This window comes from Triticum urartu, chromosome 5A, assembly GCF_056163025.1.
Source record: "Triticum urartu cultivar PI428250 chromosome 5A, HENAU_Tu73, whole genome shotgun sequence".
NCBI classification, from domain to species: Eukaryota; Viridiplantae; Streptophyta; class Magnoliopsida; order Poales; family Poaceae; genus Triticum; species Triticum urartu.
This window is the reverse complement of record NC_141877.1, coordinates 36,949,962-36,964,796: the sequence shown is the minus strand read 5'-3', so window position 1 is coordinate 36,964,796 and position 14,835 is coordinate 36,949,962.

Genomic DNA, 14,835 nt, shown 5'->3' with positions numbered 1-14,835 from the left:
CTAGTTTCAAGAAAAGGGCAAAGGGAAAAAGGGGAACTTCAAGAAGAACAGCAAGCAAGTTGCTGATCAAGTGAAGAAGCCCAAGTCTGGTCCTAAGCCTGAGACTAAGTGCTTCTACTGCAAAGGGACTGGTCACTGGAAGCGGAACTACCCCGAGTGATTGGCGGATAAGAAGGATGGCAAAGTGAACATAAGTATATTTGATATACATGTTATTGGTGTGTACTTTACTAGTATTTATAGCAACCCCTTAGTATTTGATACTAGTTCAGTTGCTAAGATTAGTAACTCGAAACGGGAGTTGCAGAATAAACAGAGACTAGTTAAGGGTGAAGTGACGATGTGTGTTGGAAGTGGTTCAAGATTGATATGATCATCATCACACACTCCCTATACTTTCGGGATTAGTGTTGAACCTAAATAAGTGTTATTTGGTGTTTGCGTTGAGCATGAATATGATTGGATCATGTTTATTGCAATACGGTTATTCATGTAAGTTAGAGAATAATTGTTGTTCTGTTTACATGAATAAAACCTTCTATGGTCATACACCCAATGAAAATGGTTTGTTGGATCTCGATCATGGTGATACACATTTTCGTAATATTGAAGCCAAAAATGCAAAGTTAATAATGATAGTGCAACTTATTTGTGGCACTGCCATTTAAGTCATATTGATGTAAAGCGCATGAAGAAACTCCATGGTGATGGGATTTTGGAATCACTTGATGCTTGCGAACCATGTCTCTTGGGCAAGATGACTAAAACGCCATTCTCCGGAACAATGGAGCAAGCAACAGATTTGTTGGAAATCATACATACTGATGTATGTGGTCCGATGAATATTAAGGCTTGCAGCGGGTATCATTATTTTCTGACCTTCATAGATGATTTGAGCAGATATGGGTATATCTACTTAATGAAATACAAGTCTGAAACTTTCAGAGTGAAGTGGAAAATCATCGTAACAAGAAAATAAAGTTTCTATGATCTGATCGTGGATAAGAGTATTTGAGTTACGAGTTTGGTCTTCAGTTAAAACAATGTGAAATAGTTTCACTACTCACGCCACCTGGAACACCACAGCATAATGGTGTGTCCGGACGTCATAACCGTACTTTATTAGATATAGTGCAATCTATGATGTTTCTTACCGATTTACCACTATCGTTTTTGGGGTTATGCATTAAAGACAGATGCATTCACGTTAAAAAAAGGGGGCACCATCTAAGTCCGTTAAGACGACACTATCTGAGCTGTAGTTTGGCAAGAAACCAAAGTTGTCGTTTCTTAAAGTTTGGGATTGTGATGCTTATATGAAAAAGTTTCATCCTGATAAGCTCAAACCCAAATCGGAGAAATATGTCTTCATAGGATACCCAAAGGAGACTATTGGGTACACCTTCTATCACAGATCCGAAGGCAAGACATTCGTTGCTAAGAATGGATCCTTTCTAGAGAAGGAGTTTCTCTCAAAAGAAGTGAGTGGGAGGAAAGTAGAACTTGATAAGGTAATTGTACCTTCTCCCTTATTGGAAAGTAGTTCATCACAGAAATCTGTTCCTGTCACTACTACACCAATTAGTGAGGAAGCTAATGATGATGACAATGTAACTTCAGATCAAGTTACTACCGAATCTCGTAGGTTAACCAGAGTGAGATCCGCACCAGAGTGGTACGGTAATCTTGTTCTGGAGGTCATGCTACTTGACCATGACGAACCTACGAACTATGAGGAAGCGATGATGAGCCCAGATTCTGCAAAATGGCTTGAGGCCATGAAATCTGAGATAGGATCCATGTATGAGAACAAAGTATGGACTTTGGTTGACTTGCCCGATGTTCGGCAAGCCATTGAGATTAAATGGATCTTCAAGAGGAAGACGGACGCTGATAGTAGTGTTACTATCTACAAAGCTAAACTTGTCGAAAAAGGTTTTTGACAAAGTTCAAGGGATTGACTACGATGAGATTTTCTCACTCGTATCGATGCTTAAAGTCTGTCCGAATCATGTTAGCAATTGCCGCATTTTATGAAATCTGGCAAATGGATAACAAAACTGCAATCCTTAATGGATTTCTTAAAGAAGAGTTGTATATGATGCAACCAGAAGGTTTTGTCAATCCTAAAGGTGTTAACAAAATGTGCAAGCTCCAGCGATCCATCTATGGACTGGTGCAAGCATCTCAGAGTTGGAATATACACTTTGATGAGTTGATCAAAGCATATAGTTTTATACAGACTTGCGGTGAAGCCTGTATTTACAAGAAAGTGAGTGGGAGCACTACAACATTTCTGATAAGTATATGTGAATGACATATTGTTGATCGGAAATAATGTAGAATTATTCTGCAAAGCATAAATGAGTGTTTGAAAGGAGTTTTTCAAAGAAAGACCTCAGTGAAGCTGCTTACATATTGAGCATCAAGATCTATAGAGATAGATCAAGACGCTTGATAAGTTTTTTCAATGAGTACATACCTTGACAAGACTTTGAAGTAGTTCAAAATGGAACAGTCAAAGAAAGAGTTCTTGCCTGTGTTACAAGGTGTGAAATTGAGTAAGACTCAAAGCCTGACCATGGCAGAAGATAGAAAGAGAATGAAAGTCATTCACTATGCCTTAGCCATAGATTCTATAAAGTATGCCATGCTGTGTACCAGATCTATTGTATACCCTACACTGTGTTAAGCGAGGGAGTACAATAGTGATCTAGGAAGTAGATCACTGGACAGCGGTCAAAATTATCCTTGATGAAATAAGGATATGTTTCTCGATTATGGACGTAACAAAAAGGTTCGTCGTAAAGGGTTACGTCGATACAAATTTTTGACACCAATCTGGATGACTCTAAGTCTCGATCTAGATACACATTGAAAGTGGGAGCAATTAGCTAGAGTAGCTCCGTGCAGAGCATTGTTGACATAGATATTTGCAAAATACTTACGGATCTGAATATAACAGACCCGTTGACTAAAATTATCTCACAAGGAAAACATGATCACACCTTAGTACTCTTTGGGTGTTAATCACATAGCGATGTGAACTAGACTACTGACTCTAGTAAACCCTTTGGGTGTTGGTCACATATCGATGTGAACTATGGGTGTTAACCACATAAAGATGTGAACTATTGATGTTAGATCACATGGCGATGTGAACTAGATTATTGACTCTAGTGCAAGTGGGAGATTGGAGGATATATGCCCTAGAGGCAATAATAAAGTTATTATTTATTTCCTTATTTCATGATAAATGTTTATTATTCATGCTAGAATTGTATTAACCGGAAACATAATACTTGTGTGAATACATAGACAAACTAAATGTCACTAGTATACCTCTACTTGACTAGCTCGTTGATCGAAGATGGTTATGTTTCCTAACCATAGACATGTGTTGTCATTTGATAAACGGGATCACATCATTAGGAGAATGATGTGATTGACATGACCCATTCCATTAGCTTAGCACCCGATCGTTTAGTATGTTGCTATTGCTTTCTTCATGACTTATACATGTTCCTATGACTATGAGATTATGCAACTCCCGTTTGCCGGAGGAACACTTTGTGTGCTACCAAACGTCACAACGTAACTGGGTGTTTATAAAGGAGCTCTACAGGTGTCTCCAAAGGTACATGTTGGGTTGGCGTATTTCGAGATTAGGATTTGTCACTCCGATTGTCGGAGAGGTATCTCTGGTCCCTCTCGGTAATGCACATCACTTAAGCCTTGCAAGCATTACAACTAATGAGTTAGTTGCGAGATGATGTATTACGGAACGAGTAAAGAGACTTACCGGTAATGAGATTGAAATAGGTATTGAGATACCGACGATCGAATCTCGGGCAAGTAACATACCGATGACAAAGGGAACAACGTATGTTGTTATGCGGTCTGGCCGATAAATATCTTCGTAGAATATGTGGGAGCCAATATGAGCATCCAGGTTCCGCTATTGGTTATTGACTGGAGACGTGTCTCGGTCATGTCTACATTGTTCTCGAACCCGTAGGGTCCGCACGCTTAAGGTTTCGATGACAGTTATATTATGAGTTTGTGAGTTTATGAGTTTTGATGTACCTAAGGAGTTCGGAGTCCCGGATGAGATCGGGGACATGACGAGGAGTCTCGAAATGGTCGAGACGTAAAGATCGATATATTGGACGACTATATTCGGACATCGGAAAGGTTCCGAGTGGTTCGGGTATTTTTCGAAGTACCGGGGAGTTACGGGAATACGGGGGGACAAGTATATGGGCCTTATTGGGTTTTAGGGGAGAGGGAGAGGCAGCCCCCCCCCCCCCGTTGACTAGTCCGAATTGGACTAGGAGGAGGGGCGGCGCCCCCTCCTTCCTTCTCTTCCCTCTTCCACTTCCTTGTCTCCTACTCCTACTACTTGGAAGGACTCCTAGTTGGACTAGGAAAGGGGGGATCCTGCTCCCGGTGGGAGTAGGACTCCCCTAGGGCGCGCCATAGAGAGGGCCGGCCCTCCCCTCCTCCACTCCTTTATATACGGGGGCAAGGGGCACCCCATAGACACACAAGTTGATCTTCGTGATCGTTCTCTTAGCCGTGTGCGGTGCCCCCCTCCACCATACTCCTCGATAATATTTTAGCGGTGCTTAGGCGAAGCTCTGCGACGATCGTACATCAATATTGTCACCACGCCGTCATGCTGACGGAACTCTTCCCCGACACTTTGCTGGATCGGAGTCCGGGGATCGTCATCGAGCTGAACGTGTGCTAGAACTCGGAGGTGTCGTAGTTTCGGTGCTTGATCGGTCGGGTCACGAAGACGTACGACTACATCAACCGCGTTGTCATAACGCTTCCGCTTTCGGTCTACGAGGGTACATAGACTACACTCTCCCCTCTCGTTGCTATGCATCACCATGATCTTGCGTGTGCATAGGAAATTTCTTGAAATTACTACGTTCCCCAACACAATGTTGAATAATAATTTTAGTGATTTACTACAGTAGAGTATGATAAGGTTTTTGCAATGGTTTATACTAACTTATCTCACGAGTCCTTGTTGAGTTTTATGTGGATGAAGCTTTTGAGATTTAGGGAGACCGTGATATGAGAGGAATTAAGGAGACACAAAAGCTCAAGCTTGGGGATGCCCAAGGCACCCCAAGATAATATTTCAAGAAGTCTCAAGCGTCTAAGCTTGGGGATGCCCCGGTTGGCATCCCACCTTTCTTCTTCAACAACTATCGGTTAGTATCGGTTGATCCTAAGTTTTTGCTTCTTCACATGATGTTTGCTATTCTTAGATGTCATTTTATTTTGCTTTGCTTGCTGCTTGAATAAAATACCAAGATCTGAAATTATTAAATGTCAGAGAGTCTTCACATAGTTGCATAATTATTCGACTACTCATTGATCTTCACTTATATCTTTCGGAGTAGTTTGTCATATGCTCTAGTGCTTCACTTATATCTTTCTAGAGCATGGTGGTGGTTTTATTTTATAGAAATTAATGAACTCTCGTGCTTCACTTATATTATTTTGAGAGTCTTTAGAACAGCATGGTAGTTTTCTTTGGTTATGAATTTAGTCCTAATATGATGGGCATCCAAGAGGGGTATAATAAAAACTTTCATATAAAGTGCATTGAATACTATGAGAAGTTTGATACTTGATAATTATTTTTAGATATGGAAAAGGTGATATTAGAGTCATGCTAGTTGAGTAGTTGTTAATTTGAGAAATACTTGTGTTGAAGTTTATGATTCCCGTAGCATGCACGTATGGTGAACAGTTATGTGATGAAGTCAGAGCATGATTTATTTATTGATTGCCTTCCTTATGAGTGGCGGTCGGGGACGAGCGATGGTCTTTTACTACCAATCTATCCCCCTAGGAGCATGCGCGTAGTACTTTGTTTCGATAACTAATAGATTTTTGCAATAAGTATGTGAGTTCTTTATGACTAATGTTGAGTCCATGGATTATACACACTCTCACCCTCCCACCATTGCTAGCCTCTCTAGTACCGCGCAACTTTCGCCGATACCATAAACCCACCATATACATTCCTCAAAACAGCCACCATACCTACCTATTATGGCATTTCCATAGCCATTCCGAGATATATTGCCATGCAACTTTCCACCGTTCCGTTTGTTATGACACGCTTCATCATTGTCATATTGCTTTGCATGATCATGTAGTTGACATCGTATTTGTGGCAAAGCCACCGTTCATAATTCTTTCATACATGTCACTCATGAGTCATTGCACATCCCGGTACACCGCCGGAGGCATTCATATAGAATCATATCTTGTTCTAAGTATTGATTTGTAATTCTTGAGTTATAAGTAAATAAAAGTGTGATGATCATCATTATTAGAGCATTATCCCAGTGAGGAAAGGATGATGGAGACTATGATTCCCCCATAAGTCGGGATGAGACTCCGGACGAAAATAAATAAATAAAAGAGGTCAAAGAAGCCCAAAAAAAGAGAAAAGAGGCCATAAAAAAGAGAAGGCCCAAAAAATGAGAGAAAAAGAGAGAAGGGGCAATGCTACTATCCTTTTACCACACTTGTGCTTCAAAGTAGCACCATGATCTTCATGATAGAGAGTCCCCTATGTTGTCACTTTTCATATACTAGTGGGAATCTTTAATTATAGAACTTGGCTTGTATATTCCAATGACGGGCTTCCTCAAATTGCCCTAGGTCTTCGTGAGCAAGCGAGTTGGATGCACACCCACTAGTTTCTTTTGTTGAGCTTTCATACATTTATAGCTCTAGTGCATCTGTTGCATGGCAATCCCTACTCACTCACATTGATATCTATTGATGGGCATCTCCATAGCCCGTTGATACACCTAGTTGATGTGAGACTATCTTCTCCTTTTTTGTCTTCTACACAACCACCATTCTATTCCACAGTGCTATGTCCATGGCTCACACTCATGTATTGCGTGAAGATTGAAAAAGTTTGAGAACATCAAAAGTATGAAACAATTGCTTGGCTTGTCATCGGGGTTGTGCATGATTTAAATACGTTGTGTGGTGAAGATGGAGCATAGCCAGACTATATTGTAGGGATAGCTTTCTTTGGCCATGATATTTTGAGAAGACATGATTGCTTGGTTAGTATGATTGAAGTATTATTATTTTTATGTCAATATTAAACTTTTGTCTTGAATCTTATGGATCTGAATATTCTTTCTATAATAAAGAGAACTACATGGATAAATATGTTAGGTAGCATTCCACATCAAAAATTCTGTTTTTATCATTTACCTACTCGAGGACAAGCAGGAATTAAGCTTGGGGATGTTGATATGTCTCCAACGTATTTATAATTTTTTATTGTTCTATGCTATTATATTATCAACCTTGGATGTTTTATATGCTATTTTATATGATTTTTGGGACTAACCTATTAACCCAGAGCCCAGTGCCAGTTTCTGTTTTTTCCTTGTTTTAGAGTATCGCAGAAAAGGAAAATCAAACGGAGTCCAATTGACCTGAAACTTCACGGAACTTATCTTTGGATCACAAGAAGCCCGGGAGACTTGGAGTCCACATAAGGGAAGCTTCGAGGAGGCCACGAGGTAGGGGGCGCGCCCACCCCCCTGGGCGCGCCCTCCACCCTTGTGGGCCCCTCGTGGCCCCCCTGACGCACTTCCTCCTCCTATATATCTCCATATACCCTAAAAACATCCGAGAGCACGATAGATCGGGAGTTCCGGCGCCATAAGCCTCCGTAGCCACCGAAAGCCAATCTAGACCCGTTCCGGCACCCTGCCGAGGGGGAATCCCTCTCCGGTGGCCATCTTCATCATCACGGTGCTCTCCATGACGAGGAGGGAGTAGTTCTCCCTCGGGGCTTAGGGTTTGTACCAGTAGCTATGTGTTTGATCTCTCTCTCTCTCGTGTTCTTGAGGTGGTACGATCTTGATGTATCACGAGCTTTGCTATTATATTTGGATCCTATGATGTTTTCTCCCCCCTCTACTCTCTTGTAATGGATTGAGTTTCCCCTTTGAAGTTATCTTATCGGATTGAGTCTTTAAAGATTTGAGAACACTTGATGTATGTCTTGCCATGCGTATCTGTGGTGACAATGGGATACCACATGATTCATTTGATGTATGTTTTGGTGATCAACTTGCGGGTTCCGCCCATGAACCTATGCATAGGGGTTGGCACACGTTTTCGTCGTGATTCTCCGATAGAAACTTTGGGGCACTCTTTAAGGTTCTATGTGTTGGTTGAATAGATGAATCTGAGATTGTGTGATGCATATCGTATAATCATACCCACGGATACTTGAGGTGACATTGGAGTATCTAGGTGACATTAGGGTTTTGGTTGATTTGTGTCTTAAGGTGTTATTCTAGTATGAACTCTAGGGCTGTTTGTGACACTTATAGGAATAGCCCAACGGATTGATTGGAAAGAATAACTTTGAGGTGGTTTCGTACCCTACCATAATCTCTTCGTTCGTTCTCCGCTATTAGTGACTTTGGAGTGACTCTTTGTTGCATGTTGAGGGATAGTTATGTGATCCAATTATGTTATTATTATTGAGGGAACTTACACTAGCGAAAGTATGAACCCTAGGCCTTGTTTCAACGCATTGCAATACCGTTTACGCTCACTTTTATCATTAGTTACCTTGCTGTTTTTATAATTTCAGATTACAAATACCTTTATCTACTATCCATATACCACTTGTATCACCATCTCTTCGCCGAACTAGTGCACCTATACAGTTTACCATTGTATTGAGTGTGTTGGGGACACAAGAGACTCTTTGTTATTTGGTTGCAGGGTTGCTTGAGAGAGACCATCTTCATTGATAAACCTTAGGTCATCCACTTGAGGGAAATTTGCTACTGTCCTACAAACCTCTACACTTGGAGGCCCAACAACGTCTACAAGAAGAAGGTTGTGTAGTAGACATCACCTGTTGATCAGGTTTTGCCCCAGCCCAAGCCAGCGCAGAGGCGCAAGCGCAACGCGATCCCCCCCCAACTTCACTCCCAGGAGAAGTACTCGAATTGCCAAGGCAGATTGTGGCCTGGATTCCGAGATGAAGGCCAAGAAAGTGCTATTGTGGAGGCTCGGACTCCTCGAGGAGGATGGTTCGCTTGACGACTCCACCCTCGCCAAGTACACCCAGCTGTTCGCACGGCCATTAGCGGAAGATGTGGTGCAAGCCTTTGCAGACTACTACGGATGGCAGATTCCCCGTGGCGTCACGGAGCTCCTTGACCGTGCGCCCGTGATGACGGTCATGGTTCCCTCTTAGGGTGGTGTTCTCCCCCCCCCCCCAACATTTCCATGGATTGTAGTCTCAAGGTCGTTTTCTAGAATGTGCGTGGTTTAAATTCCAAAGCCAGGCACACGGCGGTCCCTTCCATGATTCTCTCAGTGTCCCCCTCGATTGTGTGTCTTAGCGAAACCAAGCTCGCGGTGGTCTCTGCTCCTATTGTCACTGAGACTCTCGGGCCTCTGTTCGAGGACTTCTTTTTCCTGCCTGCCAACGGCACGCGCGGAGGTATTCTCATTGCTTGGCAGCGCTCCGTGATCACCCTCTCTAGGCCGGAGCTTGGTGCCTACCATGCGTCCGCCCTTGTCACACCCCTCACCCCGGGTCAACAGCACTGGTGGATTACGGCCGTGTATGGACCTCAGGAGGATGATGCGAAGGTGGCCTTTCTTGCTGAGCTCCATGACTTTCGTCTCACTTGTGCGGGCCCATGGATTGCTGGGGGTGACTTCAACATGATCCTGTCTTCTTCCGATAAGAACAACGGGCGATTGCACCACCGTTCTATGAGTCGTTTCCGCCATTTCGTTGCTGACATGGAACTATGTGACATTTACCTCCATGGTCGTCGTTACACCTAGTCCAACGAGCAAGACAACCCCACCCTCGTGCAGAATGACAGAGTTCTCTGCGCTCCTAGTTGGGAGGACTTCCAGCCGCAGTGCCTTCTCCGTTCCTTGCTTAGGCTGCTTCAGACCACGCCCCTCTCCTGCTTGACTGTTCCCGGCATCCTGGCAGCCCCAAGCGATTCCACTTCGAGCGGTTTTGGGTTCACCTTGAAGGCTTTTAGGACACTGTGAACAACGCCTGGAACTGCGAGCCTCCGGATCCGGACCCATTTAAGAGGATCTACCAGTGCCTCAAGCTCACAGCCCGCCGACTCCAAAGTTGGAGTGCACGCTGCATTGGCAACGTCTCTCTTCAGCTTCTGGTTGCACGCGAACTGATTGCTCGCCTCGACGCAGCGCAGGACTTGCACCCCCTGTCACCTTCGGAGGCCTGGCTACGCCAGAATCTTAAGCTCAAGTACCTGGGCCTGGCATCTCTCGAGAGGTCGATTGCCCGCCAGCACGTGCGCCTCTCTTGGCTCCGGGAAGGCGATACTAGCTCCACCTTCCTTAAGATCCATGCCTCCCAATGGAAGCAGAAGAACCGCATCCTGTAATTGGATGTCGATGGCTCGCTGATTTTTGACGAGGCTGGGATGGGCGAGGCTGCGTTCCAGCATTTTGCTGGCATTCTTGGCTCCTCGAATGAGCGCAACATCACCCTAGCCCTCGATGCTTTCGATGACCGCTCCTTTGATCTCTCTGAGCTGGAGCTTCCTTTCTCTGAGGCCGGGATTTGGGAGGCCGTTAAATCTCTTCCTTCAGGCAAGGCTCCGGGCCCGGATGGCTTCATCCCTGAGTTCTTGCGCGCCTGCTGGGACACTGTTAAGCATGACATCTGCGACGCTTTCGACAAGCTATACCACCTTAATGGCATGGGCTTTCAGAAGCTTAACGAAGCGCTTGTCACTCTCCTCCCGAAGAAGCCCGACGCCGCCACCCTTGTAGACTATAGGCCTATCAGCCTAATTCACCTCTTGGCCAAGCTTTTCGCCAAGGTGTTGTCACTGCGGCTAGCTCCACGACTTGGGGGCATGGTGTCAACCAACCAGAGTGCGTTCATTGCAGGTCGCTGCATTCACGACAATTTCATCCTGGTTCAACAGACTGCCCGCCAGCTGCACAACATGAGGGCTCCTCACATTCTCCTCAAGCTTGACATTGCGCGCGCCTTCGACTCCGTCTCATGGCCTTTCCTCCTCCAGCTTCTTGGGCACCGTGGCTTTGGCCCAAGGTGGTGCGAGTGGATCTCCATCCTACTCTCCACGGTGAAAACGTGTGTGCTCATCAATGGCCATCCAGGGCCCCCCATCTGTCACGAAAAAGGTCTCCGGCAGGGTGACCCCATCTCTCCCATGCTCTTCACGCTGGTCATTAACGTGCTCAACTCCCTCCTCCAGCACGCCATCGGGACGGGAGTGATGTGCCGCCTCACCGAGTGTCGGATGGCCTCGAGTATCTCCCTGTATGCCGATGACGTGGTTATCTTCTGCCACCCGGACCCCCACGAGCTTCAGGTCATTCATGAGCTGCTCCGTGTCTTCGGCGCCACGACTGGGCTGCACACCAACTTCCGAAAATGCTCCGCCACGCCGATCCATTGCACGGCCCAGTAGGCCGCGCTAGTCGAGGGCACGCTTGCCTGCCTGATCGCGCACTTCCCCATCACATACCTTGGCATCCCGCTCTCGACCCAGAAGGTCTCCGCGACTGCCCTTATGCCATTGGTGGAGCGGATGGCGCGCAAACTGGCGACTTGGAGGGTGTCCCTCCTCTCGCGAGGAGAGCGTTTAGCCCTGGTGCATCATGTTCTTGCCGCCATGCCCGTTCACCTGCTTATGGCCATGGTGCTCCGACCCGCTATTCTCAAGAAGATTAACAGGATCATGCGCGACTTTCTCTGGCACGACAAGGCCGATGCCTCTGGTGGAGGCTGCCTTGTTAGTTGGCAAAAAGTGTGCCGCCCCCTGGAGCTGGGTGGGCTTGGCATTCGGGACCTGCAACGCACCGACGTGGCGCTTCGCGCTAGGTGGCTCTGGCTTCAGGCCACTGATCAGTCCCGTCCCTGGCGACACCTACATTCACCCTTTGATCCCGAGGTCCAGGTGATTTTTTATGCTTCCTCTTACTGGATCCTTGGCGATGGGACCTTCTGCTTGTTCTGGAGAGACTGTTGGATCTCGGGTCGCTCGGTTAGCGAGGTTGCGCCGGCCGTCCTCGCCTTGGTCCCCAAGCATCGGAGGCGTACGACGACCGTTGCGCTGGGCCTCCACAATAGGGCCTGGGTGGGAGATATACAGGGTGCCTTGGGGCCGTCTGCGATGGTTTAATACGTCGAGCTTTGGCGCGCACTGCAGCCTGTAACCCAAACTCTCGACCCCGACGTGTTACGCTGGAAGTGGACCAACTCGGGCATCTACACTGCGAATTCCTGCTACCGAGCTATGTTTGCTGGCTCCACCATCACGCCCAACTAGAAACTCATCTGGCACACGTGGGCCCTGCTGCGGATCCGTGTCTTTGCATGCCTCGCAAGCCATGATCGTTGTTGGTCCGCCGCCCACCTCGCGCGCCACGGCTTACCGCATGACGACCGCTGCATCTTCTGTGACCAAGTGTTGTAAACCCTCAATCACCTTCTCGTACAATGCCCATTCTCCCGGATCATCTAGCATGAGATCTTCGCCTGGTGCCGGCTGCCAATCCCCCCTCCGGACACTGATGATTGCTTCCTTGAGTGGTGGGCTGATTCTACCACGCGGGTTCCAGCGGCCTTGCGGAAAGGTCTCGCCTCCCGCGCCTCACTGCGTGGTCCATCTGGCGCCACCGGAATGCATGCATCTTCGACCACATGCACCCCTCCACTACGCTACTTCTACAGGTCATCAAGGACGACACTCGGGCATGGGCTTCTGCCGGGGCCAAGGACATTGCAAACTTTATGCCTCCCTGATGTCTAGATAGCTAGGTTGGGGCCGAGCACCCCCATCTATTCTGCTCATGTACCACTTTTCCACGCTAGCTCTGCGTATGTGGTAGAGTGATACCCATGTAATCATGTCACTCTTGTTTTCTACCTATCAATGGAATGATACGCATCTTGCATATTCGCGAAAAAAAAGATCAAATTGTTTCCTATAAACCAGGCCATACATTATCGAACACAAATAGGAAAAAAAACTACAAAGTGAGCTCTGAACATGAATAGCTCAAAATAGTTTTTTTGTTTCTTACAAAAATAAAAAAGAAACAATCTTGTGCACATGATTAAGTATTATATTTAGTCTTTTAAATCTGTGCAAAGTTATGCATTCCATTGCCATATGGGAAAAGAAAAAGGGAATCAATATACAAAATGCTGCTATTCCAGTCACTCTAACTCGTCTTTCTTGTGAAGACAACACAAACTTATCAAGCATGTTTTCTCAGGAAGAACTGCAGGTACGTAGTATACAACGAGAATGGCGTTTTGGCTCTCGGGAGCGCGCGCTCCCGTGTGAATAGTAAACAAAAAAAATATAGTAATGTTTTCAAAAACTTTTGAATTTTTTTGTAGATGTTCGTGTTAGTGTCACAAGCATCCTTGAAAATTTTCATGTCAAACCGAGCAGTGTTGTTTCGTTGGTGAAAAACACAAATTTAGGGTGACATTTTAAGGTAACATTTGGTGTTTTTTTTGCACATGCCAAAATATTTAATATTTTCCCCTACAAATTTGTATGTAGCATTTGGATGTGACAAAGAACACATAGAATTTTTGTTGGAATTTTTTTGATATTTCAAAAAATATTTTCATGCGCAGGAGCGCGCGCTCCCGGGAACACCATCGGATTTCTGGTATACAACCATAGTTAGGGCATCTCCAACGGCAACCCGCAAAAAACCTCCCGCATCCGTACACGGACATGGGAGACCAATCCATGGACATGGATGCGGGAGGCAGCCATCCAACGCCAGCCGCATACATCCGGCCTTCCGGATTTTTTTTTCTCAGTCCGCACGATCAATTAGCCGCATGCAAAGGGCACAGAAGTTCAAATGCCCTCTCGACATCCTTTCTAGTTGCTTCTTGTCTTTGGGCAAAGTGAGCTTTTTCTAGCTAGCCAACTGGGTTTGAGATAGTGCTGACAAAGGTAGTCCATGGAGGATAGATACCATCAACCAGATAGTAGTCCATGTTGTACTCATATCCATTGACAGTATAGTGGCAAGGAGGAGCTTTTCCTTCAGTCAGCCTCGCAAACATATCGATCGTTGCAGCACATTGATGTCATTGTGAGACCCGGGCATGCCAAACAAAACATGCCAAATCCAAAGATCTATGATGCAACTGCTTCAAGAATGATGGTGGGCTTCTTAACATGGCCCTGATATTGCCTTTGTAAAGCCTTCGAGCAGTTCTTCCATTTCCAATGCATGCAGTGAAGATATCCAAGCAAACCTGGCCACCCTCTTGCTTCTAAGATTACCAGAAGCCTCTCGGTGTCTGCCACACTTGCTTCTCTCAGGTACTGAGGTCCGAACACCTAGACCACGGTAGTTGCAAACCTGACCATGGCATCTCTGCATGTGCTCTCAGACATCCATAGGTACTCATCCTATGAATCAGCGGTCGTGCCATATACAAGCATCCAGAGTGCGGTCGTGCACTTCTAGTAACCAGAGAAGCCAATCGTTCCCACGACGTCCTTCTTCGGGATGAAGTAGTCATCGTAGGACCGGACGCCATGGTACAAACGATCGAGATGGTCTTGCGCATCCAAAAACACCGGCGAAAATGGTCAGCAAAGAATGCATCGGGGGCAGAGTAGTCGGCCATCAGTGTCAAATGCCCACGTGCCTTGTTGCGTTGAGCACACGATGACCCTTGATCGAGCCCTTGAAATTGAGAACATGCTCCTCCGCACGCTCCACGTCTTC